General features: G+C 44.6%; 1 protein-coding gene across 2 annotated transcripts in view; it reads right to left on the bottom strand.

Annotated features, from left to right (window-relative positions):
- LOC101169686 (sodium-coupled neutral amino acid transporter 3) overlaps positions 1-17,117 on the bottom strand; it is a 74,817-nt gene extending 57,700 nt beyond the window's left edge. The window contains exon 1 of one of the 2 annotated variants that reach the window (XM_023954726.1): positions 16,702-17,117. The gene's annotated coding sequence lies outside the window, so the exon portion shown is untranslated. The remainder of the gene's footprint in view (positions 1-16,701) is intronic. The other variant, XM_023954727.1, reaches the window with a different exon arrangement.
- Between the last annotated feature and the right edge of the window lie 3,335 nt (positions 17,118-20,452).

Raw genomic sequence — 20,452 nt, 5'->3', positions numbered from 1 at the left:
TTGTGCAAAGGCGAGATAGCACCTGTGCTTGAGTGAGTGTTTATGTTCCTCTAAAATGGATGGTGGAATGTAAAAAGGAGGGAGAGTGCCCAATCATCCCCACACCAAGACCCCCTCCATAGCAGCAGCGGCAGCCAGGACCCCCACAACACCCACACGATAGCAGAGAACAACCACCCGACGGGCAATCACATCTGCCACCAGGGCCAGCAGGACCTCCACAGGGGCACCCCACGCCAGAGAGCAGGGAGGCAAAGTGGGGCAAGGTGCAAGCTCCAGCCCAACCAGAAGAGTAGCCCCCCCGCCGTGCCGGAAGGGCCCAATGTGGGGACCCGCCCCGGAGAACACCCCAAGCCCCAGACAAGCAACCCACCACCCAGGAGTTCTGGGCGTCCCCTCACCCCAACCCCAGGTACAAGCCAGGACCCCCCAAGGGAGACCCGCCCCGTGCTCCAGGCAGCCACCCACCCAGCCCATGGTTGGTCCAGGAGAGAGCAAGGTGGGGGCAGGCTGCCCCTGCCCAGGAGGACAACGCCCAAGAGTAGTGGGGGTCCACAAGGAGTGTTGCCCGACTAGGCAAACCCACAGTCTAAATTTTGGAGAAGGCCAGCCACAAGGGCAAGGACCAGAACCCACACAACAGGGACACAGACACCCCCAGGCTCAGATATGATGTGACGTCTGGCTTTTGGTCTTGCCAGAGAACTCAGGGGTTGGGGTAGGGTACAGATGGTCAGAGGTTCCCCTTCCTTGTGTAATGTATGTGTGTGTTTGTGGGTGTGTGTGTGAATGTGTGTGTGTTGGAGTGTATATTTTTGAAGGGTAAAGGGTGTGTCTACTGAAGGGTGCATTTAAAATTGGCAGGTGGGGCACTGAGAACATCTCCTGCTTGCTGGCAGTGATGTCCAAGCCCCCCCCTTACCAAGGGTCCTACATTTCTAAGGGGTAATTAAAACCGAGAGGGGAAGGGCAACCGTACGGCAACCATGGGAGGGTGACCACTTCAAACTTCAAAGTGTTTCCATGCATTGGACTGGAATAATGGACTGATCTGTTTTTGCTGCATCACATGTTGTCCACTGTGATGTACTTGGTCGTTTTTAGGTTACAGTAAAATAAACTTACTGTGTCTCAATGTAAAATATATTTTCCATTATTGAAATAAACTTTTTTTTTCCATTTTGAAAAGATTTTACAATGTGTCAATCAATTCGAGTTGATTTGATTCGATTAACAACTTGCCTCAGACAGGTGGATCTGGTTGGATCGTAGGAATGTTTTCTATTCATTGAATAATCGTTATCGTCATATTTAATATAAATTTGCATCTTGTCTCTTTTAAGGCTAGTTGACACATTCTGGGCTGACTGGGGGGAAAACCTTCAAGATCCCCTCCAATGAATATTGTGCTTTTGGTGTTTAGAACATGTTCTTGTGACATTTTCCCCTTGATGGAGGACATGTGTCAAGACAATTAAGATTAAACTTGCATTCCTGAGTATTTCTTTATTGAAATCATGGTAAACAAGGAGCAGATGAAAAAATGCCACTGGAAAAAGCCTGCAGCGGTGATGCAGCTGCTAAAGTCGGCAGGACACAAACTCCCTGCTCTGCTTCATTCCGATGCATCCACTTGCAGACAGACAGAGAGAACCAATTCCAGTCCATGTGCGTCTTTGTTTTTCTTGTCTGAACTGGAATCTGGATCAAAACTGTACAGCTGGATGGCTTCAATTTTGCTCGCCATTTTTGTTGTTCCGCTGATGTTAGCTTGGGGTTGTGAGGGGCTGTAAGCTAGCGGGAGAGAGTGTAAATAAAGAGATCGTTGGAAGACAAGGAAGACCTTATCCACACCAACGGTCCTGCCCACAATTTCTAATGAATCTGCAGCTCAACATAGTTTTTTTTTTTTTTATTTGGCTAAAATCAGCTTAATCATAATTAAAAGACCACTGGGACCACTGAAAATAGATGAAACTATGATCGGAGTGAGACTTTAGGGACCGTGGGTCCCCCACCGCCACACGCCAGATGACAGAAAAGCGTGATGTACGCTGACTGTTCTTCAGTGTCTCCTGAACTGCCTGCATGGAAGCACCAGCCTGATGACTCACTGTAAATGAGGGTTATTTATAGATCTACTCAACACTTCCTGTCACTCTGGCTCAACTGTAACACCCCCCCCCCCAGTCAACAGGAGATATAAAGCATCACCCACTGAGCAATGACCAAAAGGCAGCTTTTAAGCCATACAGGTATAGAACAGACGGCCATTCCCTTTTTAGAGGTGTTTAAGCATTTCAGAATAGAATAGAATAGAATTGTCAGAGTCATTGTCACACGTTCAACTAAATTTAAAATGCTCTCTGGTCAGTGTCCTTATTGATTCTGTTTCTAAAAACACTACAAAAATATACATTATATCTATCAGTATGTTCTTATCAGCAAGTATAGACCTATACTACTGTTCAACACATAAACCAAATCAAATGGTTCTTTTTTTATACTAAATTAAAATTTATTATCAAAATCCATAAATCAGATTTCTTGAATAGTAGGAACCAAAAATGTTTATTATGTAATTTATCAAATTATGCATTCGAAGATAATCAATTTAGAATTTCACCGGTCATCCCCAGCCTAAACCACTAGCTGTCATGATTTATTTGAATATTTCAATTCCTTATGTTTTTATTTTGGTTGTGTCCAGACCCCCCCCCCCCCCCCCCCCAACCCTAAAAGACTATATAATGCAGAACTATCCAGGGCCCTGGATTTTAATGCAATTCAGACACATGCTCACTTTTTTATCGCAATAAATGACAGCACAATTTTGCTGAAGTAAAAATCTAATAAATATGAACATTTAACAAAGACCGTTTTTGAATCCACTGTGCTCTGATGGGGAAATTTTGAATGATTGGATGATGAAAAATTCCTCTACATACATTTTTTAAAGGAAAAATTGTTCAATAGCCAAATGAGTGAGCATCGATGCTCAATGGTTTTTCGCAGAGACTACTGGGAAACTTCCAGGGCACTGGATTTTGGAATGGTATATTCAAACACTCCGACAAAATGGTAAACATCCTATATAGTGAACTAAGCAGGGAGTAGTGGGTAAATTCAGCCAAAGCCTTCATCTTTTTCTTGGGTTTCTCTGCAGTTTGGCAGTGACTCTGCCCATTCACCTGTGGATCCCATTTCACGTACATAGATTTTTTCAAACGCCAATTGAGTGAGCATCGATGCTCGCTGGTGTTTCGCAGGGACTTTTGGGAGGTTACCAGGGCACTGGATTTCAGCCACCCCATAATAACTCTCTGGTATCAGTATCGGCTTGTCTTGTACTGTGCTTTAGCTGTATATGTCCATGTACATTAAAGTTTTTAGCACTATATTTTTTAACCACTATGTGTGGTGAGTTTTTTTTTCCTACTAAATTCTTGTTACATCTTTATTCTTCCCTGCATCTAGGTTCTCACCTGTTCACCTGACCGGGACATTAGAGACATTGTTAAAAAACTATGTCTGAAAGCAAACGTGACCTCCACATTTAAAAAACAAAATTTTTTAATCTAACTTCAGTTTTTTGGGTTTTCTTAGATTTACTCATCAAAGGTCTTAAGTGTGTTTGTTTGCTGCTACGATGTTTCATAATTAGTCAGTGGTCAAAGGTGGGTTTCTTGCAAGGTTTTTGTTGTGTTTTCTTAGTTTGTTTGTTAGTTGTTGTTTTTTTTTTTTTTGCAAAGAAGGATTACAGTACAAAACAGAGTATTTCCAAAGACTACAGTAATATGGGCCCAACTGAAAAAATAAGTACATGAACAAACAAGTGGGACTAAACCTGAACAGACTCCGCCCCTCTCACTGACACACTGGAGAAGCTTTAAAGACGGGCAAAACCATACTGGACACATGAGGGAGGAGGAAACAAACTACCGCAATCAAACATTCATTGTAATCTATGACTGCAAACAGGAAAACAGCAAACTAACAACATGTAAATTATATAAAAAGTAGTCTGCAAAAAATGAACTCTTTTGACTCTGGCGGTCAGAGTCTGGCCTTATCATCTGCCGAGGGAGATCACATCGGTTGTGGTGGTGAATGTTTATGTTCCTCCATCCGCCGATGCTGAGACCGCCACTGACGTCATCACTACCACCGTTTCCCGCCTGCAGACACGGCAGCCGACTTTAGACTGTCATGACTCTAGCGAGGCTAACAGACCCAGACGCTGGAACCCGGAAGGAGGACAGGAGAAGAGTGAAAGTAGAAATGGATTTAATGTTTCAGGGAAATGCGCAGTCCTGTTGTGGCAGGGGATGGCGAGATCGACGACCCGTTTGCGATCTTGAAGACGAGTCTAGGAATCCTGTGACGGCTCCGGGCGAACCTTGGACGAGGCGGGTGATTCGGCTGTGGCCTGTGGCGTGGCTGGAGGTTCGGCTGTGGCTTGAGCTGAGGCCTGGAGTTCAGACGGCGTGCTGGAAGGAGGTAGGTTTTCTGGGGGTATCCTCCGCTTGGATGGAAGTAGATTTGGGCGTCCACTCGTGGGTTTAGATGATCCTGAAGACAAGACAAAGGTTCGTGAGGCGAGAGCAATAACATAGGGCGAGAAACTATGATGACCAGACTAAGCACCATCAGGGGCAACGAACTGGCGATGAATGATGATCCTGGAGCTCCTTAAGTAGGTCTGGCAGGGTGATGAGTAGAGTGGACGCAGCTGGGAGCAATCAGAGGCCAAGCAGAGAGGAGAGGGGGAGGAGTCCGCCAGAGGCACCATGACAGTACCCCCCCCTCAACGACCGCCTCCAGGCGGTCCAGGACGGCGATCAGGATGAGCCCGGAAAAAATCCTCAACGAGGGACGGGTCCAGAATGAGAGAGCGGGATATCCATGACCGCTCCTCAGGACCATAACCCTCCCAATCAACCAGGAACTGGTGCCCGCGACCCCGCCGCCGGATGTCCAGGACGCGGCTGACAGTGTAGGCAGGGGCGCCGTCGATGACCCGGGCGGGTGGTGGGGAAGCGGACGGCGGGCACAGAGGACTGTCCTGAACGGGCTTGATTTGAGAAACGTGAAACGAGGGGTGTACCTTGAGGGCTCGTGGGAGGCGTAGACGGACACAGGTGGGATTGATAATCCTCTCAATCGTGTAAGGACCAATGAAGCGAGGAGCCAGTTTCCGGGAGGTGGCCTGGATGGGGATATTTCGGGCGGAGAGCCATACCTTCTGTCCGGGCTGATAAACGGGTCCCACCACCCTGTGACGATTGGCGATGCGACAGTTGCTCTCCTTGGTGCGGAGGAGAGCCTCTGTGGTCTGGCGCCAGACTCGTTGACAACGCCGGAGGTGTTGTTGGACCGAGGGCACCGCCAAATCGAATTCCTGGGACGGAAACAGAGGTGGTGAGTACCCGAGAGCAGCCTCAAACGGTGACACCCCAATAGCAGAAGATGCGTGAGTATTGTGGGCGTATTCGATCCATACTATATACTGGGACCAGTCCTCATTGTTTTGTGCCGCCAGGCAGCGCAAGGCTGCCTCCAGTTCCTGGTTGGCCCTCTCTGCCTGACCGTTGGACTGGGGGTGATAGCCGGAAGTGAGACTGACCGTGGCCCCCAGGGCGGAGCAAAAAGCCTTCCAGACTTGGGAGACAAACTGGGGACCACGGTCAGACACAATGTCCAAGGGGATGCCATGGTGACGGAACACCTGGTCTACCAGGACTTGAGTGGTTTCAGTGGCGGAAGGTAACTGGGCTAGAGGGACGAAATGAGCCATCTTGGAGAAACGGTCAATGATGGTGAGTATGACGGTGTTGCCCTGTGAGGGAGGCAACCCGGTGACAAAGTCCAAGGCGATGTGAGACCATGGCCGGCTGGGGGTGAGAAGTGGTTGTAACAGACCAGCAGGAGCAGAATTGGAGGTCTTGGAGCGGGCGCAGGTGGTACACGCCGCCACATATTCGCGGACGTCCTTATCCATAGACGGCCAATAGAACCTCCTACGGAGGAGATGGAGAGTGCGCTGGACGCCGCCATGGCAGGACAGCCGGGAGGAATGACCCCAGGAGATAACGTCCGCCCTGAGGGAGGTGGGAACATAAAGAGTGCCTTGAGGACATGGGGCATGACCAGGTTCCTCACCTTGGGCTTGGAGAACTCGATTTTCGATGTCCCAGGTGAGAGCCCCGATTATGCACGTGGAGGGGACTATGGTGTTGGTGATGGTGTTTTCTGTGGTGCTGTACTTGCGGGATAATGCGTCTGGTTTGACGTTCCGGGTTCCTGGACGGTAGGTGATGGTGAACCTGAACCTGTCAAAAAACAGACACCACCGGGCCTGGCGGGAGTTGAGTCTCTTGGCGGTCCTAAGGTATGCGAGATTTTTATGGTCTGTCCAGACGATAAACGGGTGCTCCGCCCCCTCCAGCCAGTGCCGCCACTCCTCCAGGGCCAATTTTATAGCCAGAAGTTCACGATTTCCCACGTCGTAGTTTTGTTCCGCCGTCGATAGCCTCTTGGAAAAGAAAGCACAGGGTTTGAGTTTTCCAGACGTGAGTTCCTTCTGAGACAGGACGGCGCCGACCCCCGAATCCGAGGCGTCGACTTCCACGATGAATTGTCGTGTGGGATCCGGCTGAATGAGAATGGGAGCGGTGACAAATAGTTTCTTTAGACGGTCAAAGGCCTGTTGGGCTTCTGGGGTCCATTGAAATCTTTGATGGGTGGATGTGAGGCGAGTGAGGGGAGCAGCAATGCTACTATAGTTGCGGATAAAGCGTCTATAGAAATTAGCGAAACCCAGAAATTGTTGGAGTTTCTTGCGGTTGATAGGGGGTTCCCAGGCGGATACGGCCTCGATTTTGGAGGGATCTGGTTTAATACGGCCTGCTTCAATGATATAGCCCAAGAACTGTACAGAATTGACATGAAATTCGCATTTCTCCGCCTTAACAAACAGCTGGTTTTCTAAGAGACGAGTGAGGACTTGACGGACGTGTTGTTCATGCTGGGTGAGATTGTCAGAGTAAACGAGGATATCATCCAGATATACAAAAACGAAGCGATTAAGAAAATCCCTGAGGACGTCGTTGACCAGCCTTTGAAAGACTGCTGGGGCATTAGTCAACCCAAAAGGCATAACCAGATATTCGTAATGCCCTAGGGGTGTATTGAAAGCGGTCTTCCATTCATCCCCCTCCTTGACCCGAACCAGATGGTAGGCATTACGAAGGTCCAGTTTCGAGAAAACATGAGCTCCTTGGACGGAGTCGAAAACAGAGGAGATTAGAGGCAGAGAATATTTATCCTTTATAGTAATTAGGTTGAGTTCCCGGTAGTCAATGCAGGGGCGAAGAGATTTATCTTTCTTTTCAACAAAGAAAAAACCGGCCCCTACAGGGGATGACGAGGGACGAATGTGACCCAAGGCTAACGCTTCCTGAATATAGCTTTCCATCGATATTTTCTCTGGCCCAGATAGATTGTAAAGGTGACCCTTAGGTAGCGTAGAACCTGGTAGCAGCTTGATTTCACAATCATAGGGGCGATGGGAAGGTAGGGCGCTAGCCTTAGATTTGCAAAAAACGTCACGGAGATCATGATAACATGAGGGGATCTTATCCAGATTTATTTTACTGGGAGAGTCAACAGCGTGATGAAGCGTGGAAGGTAAAGCAGACGAGAGACAGTTAGCAGAACAATAAGGACTCCAGTTAATGATGTGTCCCAAACTCCAGTTAAATTGCGGGTTATGCAGTTTTAACCAAGAGTAACCTAGTACTATGGGGGTCTGAGTAGATTGAGTAATGAAGAATTGTATTACTTCCCTGTGGTTGCCAGAGGTGAGCAGTTGTACTGGTTTGGTTCGATGTGTAATCCTGGAGAGGTGCTGTCCTCCTAAGCCTGAGGCCTCGACAGGAGCTTCCAAAAGTTCTATGGGTAAACCAAGTTTAGATACCAGTCCATGATCAATCAGACTCTGTTCTGCTCCTGAGTCAATAAGGGCCCTAGAAGCATGAGTTTGCGTTTTCCAGCATAACCTGACAGGAATGTACAGGAAGCTTTGCTTCTCCTGAGAGTTGACGTTGCCCCCCCGCGACCTGTCCCTTAGCGGGGGGTTCGGAAGTTTAAACGCCGAGCGCACTGTGAAACAAAGTGTCCTTGACCACCACAATAAAAGCACGAACCTTCCTCTTTGCGCTTCTGTCGTTCTTCCGCAGAGAGTTTGGAGTGGCCAATCTGCATAGGTTCCTCCGATGGTTTGGGGCTGGTGAGAAAATCCATTCTGTGAGGTGGCAGCGCAGTGATGGTTGAAAGGCCTGGACTGTTGAGGTTTTTCTTTGGGGCCTGTTGGCGATCATGATGCCTTTCTCTGAGGCGAATGTCTGAACGGAGGGCCGCTGTAACGAGATCTTCGAAGGAGTTAGCTTCAGGCTGAGTACAGAGATGATCTTTTATAGTTTCGTTCAATGATTGATAAAATATGCCTTTTAGAGCCAGATCGGGCCAGCCTGCTTCAACCGCCAGGATGCGGAAGTCAATAACGTGTTCGCTAACCGTTCGGTTGCGTTGTTTAAGATTCAGAAGTTTTCGTGTAGCTTCCTCCCGTTTACGGGGCTGATCAAAAATTAGACGGAATTCATTCAGGAAGTGTTCGTAGCGGAGATGCGTGATAGGGTTGGCAGACACAAAAGCCTGAGCCCACTGTAAAGCTTTGTTCCGGAGTGAGTTAATTATAAGGGTGATTTTACTGTGATCGGAGTGATAGTACCTGGGAGCCTGCTGGAATATGAGTTGGCATTGGAGTAAGAAGCCGCCACAAGCTTCTACGTCCCCCAGGAATGGTTCAGGCTGTAACCGGAAGTTTTCGGGTGGGTTGGCGGAACCGGAAGAGGAAGCTGCAATGTTGCCGGAAGAAAGCACGGAAGATCCTGTAGCGGAATTAGCAGAGTGACCGGTTAGTTCCAGGAGTGTTTGGGTCAAACCGTCTAAGCGGCGAAATAAGTCCTGCTGCGCCGAAGCCATTTGGGTAAGGGCATCTGCTTGGCGTCCTAACATAATCCCTTGTTGAGTTACGGCGAGGCGGAGTCCCTCCGGGTCAGCTGGGTCAGGCGTTGGGCCAGTTCGTTCTGTCATGACTCTAGCGAGGCTAACAGACCCAGACGCTGGAACCCGGAAGGAGGACAGGAGAAGAGTGAAAGTAGAAATGGATTTAATGTTTCAGGGAAATGCGCAGTCCTGTTGTGGCAGGGGATGGCGAGATCGACGACCCGTTTGCGATCTTGAAGACGAGTCTAGGAATCCTGTGACGGCTCCGGGCGAACCTTGGACGAGGCGGGTGATTCGGCTGTGGCCTGTGGCGTGGCTGGAGGTTCGGCTGTGGCTTGAGCTGAGGCCTGGAGTTCAGACGGCGTGCTGGAAGGAGGTAGGTTTTCTGGGGGTATCCTCCGCTTGGATGGAAGTAGATTTGGGCGTCCACTCGTGGGTTTAGATGATCCTGAAGACAAGACAAAGGTTCGTGAGGCGAGAGCAATAACATAGGGCGAGAAACTATGATGACCAGACTAAGCACCATCAGGGGCAACGAACTGGCGATGAATGATGATCCTGGAGCTCCTTAAGTAGGTCTGGCAGGGTGATGAGTAGAGTGGACGCAGCTGGGAGCAATCAGAGGCCAAGCAGAGAGGAGAGGGGGAGGAGTCCGCCAGAGGCACCATGACATAGACTTTAGACAACATCACCATGGACAGAGCGCTTGGGGTCTTCACTCAGTATGTGAACTGTCCCACTGGGGAAAACAAAACTCTGGTTCTGCTGTATGCAAATGCAAAGAATGCATACAGAGCTGCAGCCCCACAGGAGGAAGCTGGAATCCAAACTCCAGCAGGACGACATGAGAGCGGTGCGGTCTGGAGTGAAGAAGATCACAGGATGTGGGGGGAGAAGCAGACCCATCACAGGCAGCAAAGAGACAGCCGACGAGTTTAAGACCTTTTTCAATAGGTTTAGTTCTCTGAATGCCTCAGCCTCCTCCCCCCACCTCCACCACACCTCTCCCCAGCTCCTGCTCCATCTCAGTTATCTCACCTCCCCCCTCATGAACCCCTCACACCTCCTCACCTTTCTCCCCCCTCTACCACACCAGGCTATTGACTTGTAATAGCCTGCCAGGTGAAGAAACAGCTGGAGAAACTTAACCAGCACAAAGCAGCGGGCCTGGGTGGCGTCAGCCCTCGTACCCTGAGGACCTGTGCCCACCAGCTGTCTGCGGTTCTCCAGCATCTCTTCAACCTGAGCCTCAGACTGGAGAAGGTGACCCTCCTCTGGAAGACCTCCTGCCTGGTCCCTGTACCCAAGAAGACATCTTCATCTCATCCCTGTGATTTCCGTCCAATTGCCCTCACTTCTCAAGTGATGAAGGTGCTGGAGAGGCTGGTGTTGGCTCAAGTGAGACCGTTGGTGAGCTCTTCTCTGGACCCCCTGCAGTTTGCCTACCGGCCGCGCCTGCAGTGGTAAAAGTATTTGGTAAAAGTAAAGTTTTGAATTTACTTAGCAACAGAGGTTGCCCTCATTCCTAAAATCGTCATTTCCTATGTTATATCATTTTGCTTAACTCATCCCAGGAGTTTATGCATTTTTATTTTCACAGTAATCTGTTAAAAATGTGCGAGTAACAGCACAACGCCACTTTTTCGCATGCCATTCAAAATATACAACCTCTAGCTGCAACAGTTTTTCCCCAATTGTTTCACAGCAGAGGAAAAAGGGGATGCTGGAGAATCAAACAGAATCGGATAAATTATCTTTTATTCTTCTTGACGAGAAGGTAGAGAAAATCCCTAGGACGAGTTCTCATTTGTAAACGTTTTTTTTTTAGTTCAATATAGCGACCGCTTCCCGAGGTCAAAGGTCGATGAAATCCAGCGGTGGTTGTAGACCAGAAATTTGGTGAAAAATCACATGAACAAAACTTTACTTTTCTCATATTGTGGGAAAACGTGAAAATCTGCAAATCTAACATTTTTGCACAAAGCAAAAGTGTGGCCATCCCATAATAATTTGAAAACTGCCTTTGGATATCCCCGCCATGTGCGTTAAAGTTTTGTTTGTGTATTTTTTTTTGGGGGGGGGGGGGGGAGGGGATTCCCCAAGCAATATTTCGGCCCATTAGTTTTTTTTACGGTTTCACTTGGCGTGATGTCCTAGTCTGGGGGGGGGGGGGGGGGTCGTTCATTATGCATAAAATTAATTTTCACCTGGACATTGAATTCTTATTAATGGGAGCCTAATCCACATCAAAATACGATTTGCTTCAAAAACCAATAAGTGAAACTCCAGAAAATTAGAACAAACACAAGTAAAGATGAAGGATTCAACACAATTTGGTGGTAAAGATCTGCTGCAGGAATTGATTTTAAATTGAATACATTCATAATGATTAATAGAAAACAGATGAACTCAGGCAGGAATAACAGCTGGTAAAAAAGTAAACAATGGTCATTCATTCAAAGGGTTAAACAAGAACTTAAACCAAGACAAACTATACTGAGCCGCAACAAAAGAAACAAAAACCAAAACCAAAAAACACATTAGCAAAACACCAGCATCCGGTTCAGGGTGGAGTCAGACGTGGAGTTGGTGACCATGTTTACATGCACGCCATATTTTGAAAGAAGACAGGGATTTATTTATTTATGGGTTTCTGAGAATATTCAAAAAAAACTACCATTTTTGAGTTACCGTACATCATAATTTCATTATTCTGTTGTGGAATGTGCTAATATTACTCAGTCAATCAGCAAAGTGCGGGCATGAAGATTCCATGCATGCCATTTATTTCCAGACCACCCAGTGGAGTTTGCGTAAAACTTCCGAGCTCTCAGATTCAGGATGAAGAGGAAATGTCGACACAACTTAACTGTTAACCCGTGGAAAATAACATTTTTTAGAGTGTAAGTATTCCAAAACCATCAATCCGTCACAGATTATATGAGATTAGGTCAAAAATATGCTCATGAGCATAATCCGTGACTCAGTTGTGACCGTGTTGAGTAACATCAGCCTGACTCCAAACTCACGCAGGTATCTAAGCAGAAACGCATGTCAAACTTGTGGTATTTGCTATTCTTATAACCATTTTGAACAGAAACTATTTGACAAATATGTAATGACTTAGTTGTTCTTCGCTTGCTGCTCTTGAGTGTCCAATTTGTCTACAGTCTCTCTGCAGTAACCTGTTCTTAACCATTTAAGGCCTTAAATGGTATGACCCCATCCGACCTATACGAAAGATTTCGTAGTGTCCTACCAACCACACAGATCACCTGTGGTTCCTATAATTTCTAAAAGAACAGGGTAAAGTATTAATCATTTTGTGCAGCCTCCCTTTAAGATATGCAATTAAAATCATTTCCTGGAAAAACAAACCTCTTGGACTTGGACTTCAATTTATTTACCCAAAGAGAAGTAAAACATTTTTGTTAAAGTTGGATTTCTGATTAAGACAAAGACTAATAAAATGTCAACATGTTTCCTTTTTGTGTAGTTAAAATTAATCATAAAGATGAATAACATCTTGGTCTCTTTTGGGAAAAATGCATGTTATTCTAATCTAATTGTTCAAAAATTACAGTTGCTCTTGCATGAACATTTAAACAAATATTGTTAAAAATAATTCACTAGTTAGAAAGAATATAACATTGTTGGTATTTATTTATTATTTTAATAAGGTTACATGAAAACTGCTTATAAATAAACCGGAGGGAAAAACAACTACCTGTGCGAGTATCACATACCTGAAAAGTATCACAACTTTTATTACAACTTTTAGGTAAAGCAGCAGCCACTTCCAGCCTTTCTGCCTCAAAAATGACAAAAACAGGAGACTGTGGACTGTGGAGGGACTGTACATCATTACAGACTATGGAGTTTCTTCTCTTTTACATTTTTGGATGCTGGTGTGCCACTGGATATTTGTTAAGGAAGAAATATCCAAAAAAAGGTTAAACACTGCTCTAAAGCCTCCCTGTGTCTTCGTGCTTTTCCATTTTGTTCTTGTAAACCCCGATAGGCATGGAGCGTCTTTATGACAAAGACAATATGTTATTAGGGATAAAACATAAAAACCAGATTTTGGTCCAAACAATCGATCCTCCTCAAGCGTGTTCTTCAGTTCCAGCTCTTGATCATGTGACCCAAAACAAAGTACCACGCTCTTCTGGTATCTCCTGCTTTCCTCCTCATCACGTGGGGATGGAAGTGAGGGAAGAAAGTGCATCACAAAGACAAATGTATTCATTCAGCTGGAAGTACAACTCACGTAGTGTGTGTGGCCACCGTGGTGGACAATGTGCTGCTGACTCAATCACATGCCTCAGCACTGCGGCAGGGCAAGTTTAAGGAGATCAATGTACAAAGTCTTTCATAGAACAAAAGAATTGCTCGGAGAACAATAGCTAATAACAGATAATGAATGAAAATAGTTCTTGTGGAAGTTCTAGCCAGCCTTGGGGTTTCCTTGACTTAGATCCAGCGACAAAGATCTTTTCAACATTTTAAGTCAAGCCCTTCACAGACCTGAAGCAAATTTCCGTCCTTTGGATGTGAACTTTGTGATAAATTATTGTTTACCCCTGTCGTTTTTTTACCTGTGCGTCATGCACGTTTGCAGTTTCACTGCAGGCCTCAGTTCTTTTCTAATAATCCGCTCACAGCAAAGTCACAAGAAACCTGCCTCTAAGCCCAGCACAGCTCAGCAGTTAGAGGATATTTTGCAACTCTGATCAGGCAGACTGACATTTACATTATGTGAATCTATGACATCCTTAAGCATGTCTTCAGATTTTGTGTTTTAAATGAACGTGTGGTAATTAAAAAAGGAAAGAGATGGTGTGAAAGTGGTGCTTTGGCTTTGCATTTGGTTGATATTTCAATGAAAGCACAGACATTATACTATAAAAGAAGCGTTAAGGTAGCAAATGTGTCCAATTTTAAGACTATCGCTTCATTGGTTCCCACAAGGAGCATTCAAAATGCATCACAACACATGACCTACATGCTGTGTTTCCCATCTGTCTGATCTAAGGGAGCACAAACCAAACTGACTGTGGGCTAACATGCAAAAATCTCAATTCTGACTATAGGCCAGAAAGCTCCTCTCTGCTTTTTGAAAAGATAAATATAAAACCCATGTAAACCTGAAGACTAGACAGTGGCTCAAGTCCTGTCCTGCTTTAATAAGGCAGACGGAATGCCTGCATCTTTCAGAGACAACTACATGGAAATTTAATTCTGACCAATCCCTTCATGCTTTCCTTTCATTCCAGTGCACAAAATGAAAATTCCTACCAGATTTGAATGTTGTCCTTGAGGACAAATATCTTTGGTCAATCACTTGGCAAGTCCATCTATTTGTACTCTTAGAGAACTGAGAGATAACAGACGAAGGACTCAACGTTCTCACAAACTTCTGAATGGGACAAGAGAAATTATCAGTGAGGAAACAGTTTCTTTATGGAAGTTTTTATGTAGCAAATTCACCCCGCAAAAACTGTAGCAAAACTCAATACCAGTGAGCAAGGAGGGGGGCTGTGCATATGTGTGAGCAATAACTGGTGCACCAACTCCAAGACTGTAGCCAGTCACTGCTCTCCAGATGTGGAATATGTGACCGTCAGATGCAGACCTCTTTATCTTCCAAGAGAGTTCACTGTGGTCATGGCAACTGCTGTGTCTATACCACCAGATGCTAATGCTAACTCGGCAATGGGACTCCTGCATAGCTCGATTAGCAGCAACCAAGACAAGTACCCTGAGGCTGTGCATATTATTGTCGGGGATTTTAACCACGCTGAATTAAAGACAATGTTCCCTATGTTCTATCAGCATGTGAAATGTGCCACCAGTGGAGATAAGACATAAGATAAGGTTTACTTCCAACATAAAACATGGCTACAGAGCCATGCTCTGCCACGTCATCGCCCCGCCTCCCCCCTGGAAACGCTGGCTGGTTTTTGCTACACTTTTTGCGGGGTGAATGTGAAAACAAAAATGCAATCCCCTCTTTGCATTTTCGCTTTAATTATGTCACAGAATGAGCGATGTTAAAGAAGAAAATGAAAAAGCATTTTAAAGGAGTGACATTTAATTTTATTTTTGAGTTATTTGATTCGGTTACATTTTGAAAATGAAAAAGCATTTCTGTTAATCCATTTTAATGATCAGATTAGACATTTCTAAATGAATGTTGCTGCACATTTACTAGAGAACGTTTTGAAAATGAAATGTCAAATACCATTTTCTTTATCATTTTCATTAAGTGACAGAATAAGTGCTGTTGAAGAAGAAAAAGAAAAAGCATTTTGGCGGATTGCTTTTTCTTTTAGATTTTGAGTCAACAAATGCAGCTTCATTTTGAAAATGAAAAAGCATTTCTGGTTTTGACTTTTATTTTTAATTATGCTCCAGAAAAACTTCCATATTTCTTTGCTGTTGCATTTTATTATTACAAACATTACAACCATTCATGGTTGTTAATGAATGTTATTTGTGCACAGTATCCATTATTCCTCTCTTCTTACCCCCCCTTGGAACATTTTGTGATCAAAGTTTTTAATCTCTGCTCCAGTTATCAGCACAACTGTGCAATGCGTGATCACACACAAGCATTCTTACACGCGTCAGAACGGAAAACAATCGGAAACGGTCAACCAGAGGTTTTATTAACGCGCCAGATCAAAAGATTAGCATGCCCTGTGCCACTGCAAGCTTGCATGAGTCCTTTTACACAGGGATTTAGCCCCTGAGGTTGACCAGGAGATTGGCTGTACATGAGGCCGAAAACGGAGTCAGTGGGTGCAAGCAGGTCAGGCCCACACTGTTTTACCTGCTGCCCACAAGACTGTGGACTCTAACTGCAGCAAAAAATATATGAATGCATCTAAAGATTCTGTGCATTTATCAAGTAAGAAAAAGAGAAACATATTGCAAACATAATTCAGATGTGATTTTCCTCAAACTCTTTTCAAACTCAGTGAACCAAACGTGCGAATTTATCCCCCTTAGGTAATGACAGATCGGCCAATGAGCAGAGATGGCACCTGTCACCACACTGTGAGGCGGTGGGAGCCAGCTGTGATTTCCACTCAACATATCACAGCCACTTCACTATTAACCTGTGAGAAAAAGCTATAAAATCAAAGCTTCTCACTCATTAAAGTCCATCACATCCTCAACAAAAACATGTCATGTTAGGATGAAGTTAAAAGCAGCTGTTCTTCGAGTCAATTATTGTTCTCTGTCACTGACACCACCTGATCAGTCCAGACAAAGAGCCTGCTGGTTGTCATGCCCTCTGGGGTGCACAGTACATAAATATATATATTTAAAGTTGTGAACCAATGAATCCATGCATATTTAAAGATAAACCCAGAGGAACCAAGCATTTCCTGAATAAGTCTCTGTGCTCTATAGAAGGCCTTAAATCTGGCGGACTTACAGATCAAGGACACCATCTTTGTATCAGAGGACTCCAATCATCCTCCTAAATGCTGACTGAAGTTTAACTTTGCAGCTTGTCTCAAAAGAGATTAGTGCGTGCACAAGCGTCACTGCTTTGCAATGCCAACAAGTTTAGCATCAGCAGCATCAGCAGCAGGGAAAGTGTCTGTCTCTGCGCCTTACCCGCGAGGTGCCAGTCTCTCCAGCAACTCCAAATGTCTTCACGCAGCTCTGCCCTCCACGGATGTGCTGCCTCCTCCTCTGTCTGTCTGTCTGTCTGTCCCGCTGCTCGTCTCACCGCCTTTCCTCCCGGCTGTCTCACTGTCATGTGCTTCCCACTAGATTGTCCTAGTAATCCTCGCAAAAGTGGGATGTGAAGTGTTCGGTTCCGCCTCCTGCACGCACAGCCGGACTCAAACGAACTAAGTGTTCTCTCTCTTCAAGCCAGAACGCGCATGGGGCGCGAGAAGATTGGCACGCGCATTTGTACCGATGCCCAGCACTGAATAGACGTCGCCCGATGGCCGAAAACCATATAATTATCCACCCCCTTTCTATTTATTTTAACAAATAAGAATGGAGCCCATGCTTTGTGTAAAGCGTTTTATTGGTTGTGTGCTGCAGGTTCGTTTTTGTTTCAAGTCGCGCGCTGTAATCCAGAGAGCGCGAGCGTCAAGGACTCCGCGCGAACCGCGCATTTATTTAATCTGTGCACCAACGTCCCCTTTAATTGCTCGCAAAAAAAACGAAAGTACTTATTTAACACGATCCAATTGGAGTGTCCTCTCCTGACACGCAATCAGCGACGTAAACAGCAGGCAAGGCCATGTGCCACCGCCGCCGCTGCTTACGCACGCACGACGGCAGCGCGCGCTCCATTTCTAGGTCATAGCGCGTTTTGATGTCACGCTGCTCCAGGGATGTCTCTTTTTTATTTATTTTTTGTTTAGCCTCCCTCCTCCTGCTGGTGTTCACTAATGAGGATGCTCGCACCTTCTTTGGTAAAGCCAGAGCAGATTCTTCCTGATATTTTAGGCTGCTAAATATAAAAACTCTGATGCTTTTTTAAGGATTCTAACCGGCATTCACTTTTGGAACACAGATTCTGTCCTGTCAGACTTAAATCATCATTCAGCCTGTCAGCTCTGCTTCCAGGCGGATCCAGCAGGTTTGGCTCCTCAGTGCAGGCAGACAGAGATGCTGCAGGTCACTGAAGAAGTTCAGTTCCCCACTGAATGATTTCTGTTTTCATGTCGATTCGTGGACTTTAAGGTTAAAGACATATTTACCTCAGCCTCATCTGTCCTGCAGCTTTAACCCTTGTGCTATCTTAGATGACCCCCCCCCCCCTTGCATTGACGTGTTCTCCCTACCAGGACAAAGGTGGATAAAGGTGGAAAGATTACATGTAATCCATGGACACCAGTGAAGATTACAAATCATTGAAGAAACAAGGTCTAGTGGGTCTAGATGACCCAACTCCCAATGGTAAAGTGCCTAGGATAGCACAAGGGTTACATAGGGGACTGACTGGTGACCTCTGCCAATGCACAGCATGAGGGAATCATAAAAACCAGGTATGAAGACATTGATAAGTAAAAGAATAACCTATTGATGACAGTCATTAACACAACACTTTTGTCCTTTATGAACTAAATAACAGAAGTAACAGGACTGAAACTGGTTTCAAATTGACAAGATGAACCTCAGTCTGAACATAATATCTGAACAGATAAAAGATCAAATAAAAGCTGAAGGTTCTGATCCATAATGTATCCAGAGTTTTAGGTTTAACTGGATGTTGTACATCTGACAGAACTGCAGACTGTTATTCGGCGCATGTTTGTCTATTATTTTAATATTGGAGGGCGAGTTTATGAATCATAGCTTCTAATAAGTAAAACTCATTTTAAAATGCAGTTTGATCTCAAAAAACAATCTTAGGATGATTAGGATGTTTACAAGAATCCTTTATGAGCGGCAAATGTATCAAAGTTTATTTTATTTATTTAGAACCTTTCCTACTAACGCGACTCAAAATGCTTTACATAAAACATTTTCCTGTTTTATAATCCAAAAGCAAAATAAAAGATCATTACACACATAAAAATATAAAACACACAATGTGTAAGGATTCAGTGGTTTGGTTTTCCTTGTCAGTCACACCTTCAGGTTCATGATCCACAGCTGTCTTCAGTTCAGTTAATTGCCCTCAGCCTATTTAAGTGTCTTGGTTTCTGTTCTTCCTGGTCAGGTCATCTGCTATGTTTTGTCACAGTTTTGTTTCCCCTCCTAGTTTTGTCATGTTTCAGTTTGCTAATTAAATGTTTTATTTCCTGTCACCAATCCTGGTCTCCTGCATTTTGGGTCCTCCACCACCAGTTCCTGACACAATGCTCCAATCACACGCACACATAACATAATAAATAGAGCATAAAATGATTCACTAATTAGTTGCAAGTCAAAATCTGTAGAAAACTATACCAAATGTAATAGAAGTCACTAAGAAGAATCATCTTTCTGCTACTAAAGATCATTCCGAATTATAATGCAAATTATATTTTTCTAAACACTCAATGCAAATGTCAGTCAACATGATTTTCAAGTCACTGACCATTAGAGTCGATATTAAATGTTACTGAGCAAACCTCCTAAAGTTAACAGTATTTTCAAAGTCACTCTTCCACATTTTTACACACAACAGAGTTCCACAACATTTTCTAGATTCTAAAGAACTGAAAATGGTCATTTGTTGAATTTGTTGCTTTAGGAGGTCATATTAACTGAAATCAAAAGTTATTGCAATCAAAAACATCTCAATAGGTCAAGTTCCATTTGAACATAGGAGCCCTTATTTTGGAGCAGCTTCACATTTCTCGCATCCATTGAACTTGTGAGTTTTTGGAGAGTTTCTGCTTGAATTTCTTTGCAGGATGTCAGAATAGCCTCCCAAAGCTGCTGTTTGGATGTGAACTGCTTCGGTGCAGATTCTCAGCCATCCAGGTCATGATAAAATGAAAAGTTCTAAAAAAAAAAAATCAACTGGAGAAAATTTCAGGTTTGAAGACGTTTCGCCTCTCATCTTCAGTACCGTCCGACTGGTGTTGGACAGAACTGGGTTCTGTCTAACCCGACCCTAGAGATATACTGTTTATCCTCCTCGCTGGAGTTTCATTCCTTTCACAGCCAACAAAGTCCCCTAACAACCGAGTCAGTTGACCCCGTCACCTGTCCTGGGTCACACCTCTGGGTAACAATGCCTAATGTCACGCTGAGAGTGTTTGTGCAGGGATTTTAAATAGATGAAAGGTTGTGAAAGTTGAGTCCATCCAGCCCTGAGACACATTATCATCCAGGAGTTTAACTGAAAAACTACGAGTGTCATCTTTTTAACACTTAAATACAATTTGCATAATAATGTGGAACACACTGTGGATTGGGCATTTCATGCAGCTGTTTTAAATTGCTGCTGTTTATGTTTGTTCTCGTTAAAAGATGTTTACCAGTGAACTCAATGGCAAAAAACACAGAGCTTTTGTTTGTTTGTTTCATAAAACAGGGTGTGTCCTATTAATATTTGAAAAAACTTTTTTTACTTAAAAAAATGTGACAATTTTAAACGAATTCACCCAACAGTAGCAGGGATAGGCTCCAGCAACTCTGCACCCCTGAAAGGCAGTCAGCATGTTTGGAAAACGGATGGATTTATGTTATCATGATGATATTGTGTGCACATTACTACTGACAGGTAAATTCTAAAACATATTGCAGCATCTTTATAAAATAAATCCATATAACGTCTCTTAGTTTTTCAATAGTTTCCATCAGCTGTTTATATCTGACCCTGTGTCTCACCCTTTGGTTTCATGTCTTTTTCGTCTCTTATTTCTTAACTTTTAATGTTTATCACACATTTTAAAATGTTTTCTTTATG

The sequence above is a fragment of the Oryzias latipes genome, chromosome 5, assembly GCF_002234675.1.
Source record: "Oryzias latipes chromosome 5, ASM223467v1".
Lineage (NCBI taxonomy): Eukaryota > Metazoa > Chordata > Actinopteri > Beloniformes > Adrianichthyidae > Oryzias > Oryzias latipes.
This window is presented reverse-complemented; position numbering and strand designations above follow the sequence as displayed.